This window comes from Geospiza fortis, unplaced genomic scaffold, assembly GCF_000277835.1.
Source record: "Geospiza fortis unplaced genomic scaffold, GeoFor_1.0 scaffold69, whole genome shotgun sequence".
Classification (NCBI taxonomy): domain Eukaryota; kingdom Metazoa; phylum Chordata; class Aves; order Passeriformes; family Thraupidae; genus Geospiza; species Geospiza fortis.
Window position 1 is genome coordinate 328,580 of NW_005054555.1, and position 1,387 is coordinate 329,966.

The window sequence follows — 1,387 nt, forward strand, 5'->3', positions numbered from 1 at the left end:
ATGCTCCAGGCTCTCCCTGTGCCGCCTGATTTTGGGAAGAGCCCTTTCCAGGAGCAGCTTTGTGGGTTAATGTTGGGCACAGTTTTGGTCAGGCCCTGTGGCAGGAGGGGTCGCACAAGGCTGAGCTCTCCCAGGATCCAGGGAAAGCTGGGAGGGGCAGCAGCCCAAGGATTCCCAGGGTGATGGGGAGGCTGCCCAAAGCCAGGGCTGAAATGGGGAGATTTGGTAAAAGGGAATTTTGTATTCATAGCCTGGCCTCGAAGGGATTTGCAGGGAAATCCTGGCTTTCCTTGTTGGCTTCAGGAATTTCAACGCTCTGGAGCTGTGGGAGGGGGCACTGGCTCTGTCCTGGACGTGGCACCACAGAATGCCCAGGTTTGGGATTGGAAGGGCCCTAAAGCCCATCCCAGCCCTGCCATGGCCGGGACACGTTCCCTAGGATTGCTCCAGCCCCTGGGCACTGCCAGGGACGGCAGCTCTGGGGCTGTGCTCCGTGGGTTTTGGGGGATTTGTGTTGTTTGGGTGTGTCCAGGAGGAATCTGGGCACGGCAGGTGTCTGTCTGTCCCTGGGCTGCCCTCCCACGTGTGCCAGCCTGGCTGCTGGGCTGTTTGAGGGCTGGCACAGTGGGACAGCCCAGGGGACAGTGGGGCAGCATTCCAGGGGCTGTGCTCAGCCTGGGATTACCACAGAACTCCCGAGGGCACTGGGCTGCTGTCCCTGAGCTGGCGCTGGGGCAGGCAGGTCACAGCAGCTCCTTGCAGGGGCTGCAGGAGCCATCTGTTCAATAATCCCGTCCCTGTGGCCGCTGCTGTGGCATTTCCCACCAGCTGGGGTGGGCTGCATACACAGACCCTGCTGAGGTCCTGCTCCCTCTCTGATTTATCCAGATCCTTGCAGGTGCTTGGCTTTTGGATTAATTTTTTAAATGGGAGAGAAAAAAAAATTATTTTATTTATGTTTAATTTTTTTTTTTTACTATTTTAATAGGGTACAAAATTGACTTCTATTAACGAAAAATAGCTTTTTTCTTTTTCAATGGGAAAAATGATGTGGGCATTGCTCCCGAGCAGGGAAAAATCCCGACAAGCCCGTGGGGGCTGCGGGGATGATCCTGAGGATGCTGATGCAGGGCGAGAGGCACAGGGGGAGTTTTCCATCCCCGCTCGCTCGGCGGTCACGTTGAAAAGCCACATTGGAACGCGGGGCTGTCCCCAGAGCGCCGCTGCTGTGCCCTGCGGGGACAGAGGGACAGCGGCCGCTCCTCCGTGGGCAGCGGGGCGCTCTGGTGCCCATCCCCTTTTGGGTTTTGTTGGGGTTTTTTGTTTGTTTGTTTATTTGGGTTTTTTTTTTTTTGGTTGGTTTTTTGTTGTTTTTTCCCCCGGGCGC